At 38.0% G+C, this 511-nt stretch overlaps 1 protein-coding gene across 1 annotated transcript in view; it reads right to left on the bottom strand.

The window, feature by feature from the left end:
• LOC119593078 overlaps positions 1-331 on the bottom strand; it is an 8,299-nt gene extending 7,968 nt beyond the window's left edge. Inside the window, exon 1 of the mRNA XM_037942001.1 lies at positions 305-331. The gene's annotated coding sequence lies outside the window, so the exon portion shown is untranslated. The remainder of the gene's footprint in view (positions 1-304) is intronic.
• Positions 332-511: the final 180 nt, after the last annotated feature.

A 511-nucleotide genomic window follows, 5' to 3' on the forward strand; every position in this document is an offset into this window, starting at 1 on the left:
AGAGTTCTGAAAGCGTTCCTAAAATTGGACTGTGCGACTTAGCCAAATTAACTGGGCAGTTCTAGGTGAGCAAAAATAAAATAAACCTTACTAACTTCGATACATTTAATAAGACGAAGCATTTACGGAGCTTTGCAATCAAGTTAGATACAGCTTCCAGTGTGGCTATTTACATTACTATATCTACTGAATATTGCCATACAGTCCACTATTCATGCATCTGTAGTGACATAGCGATCTACCAAGTGCATTATGGCGAATTTCAAAGGTTATTAGGTGAAAAAAAAATCGGAGTGTGACTTACCTAACTGACAGTCAGATGCAGACTAAGTAAATAAACAGAAAGGAACTGAAGCCAAACGTTTTCTGCAACACGCGGACGGTGAAGACGTGAGAGAACGGAAGGGTGAACTATTACAAATTAAGTCATGCAGTTTCTAGTCGCATGTGGGTTGTCAGATATGTGTTTTTTTCCTCGGCATAAGAGAAAATATAAATAGAAAAGGAAGAA

The sequence above is a fragment of the Penaeus monodon genome, chromosome 31 (genome assembly GCF_015228065.2).
Source record: "Penaeus monodon isolate SGIC_2016 chromosome 31, NSTDA_Pmon_1, whole genome shotgun sequence".
Lineage (NCBI taxonomy): Eukaryota > Metazoa > Arthropoda > Malacostraca > Decapoda > Penaeidae > Penaeus > Penaeus monodon.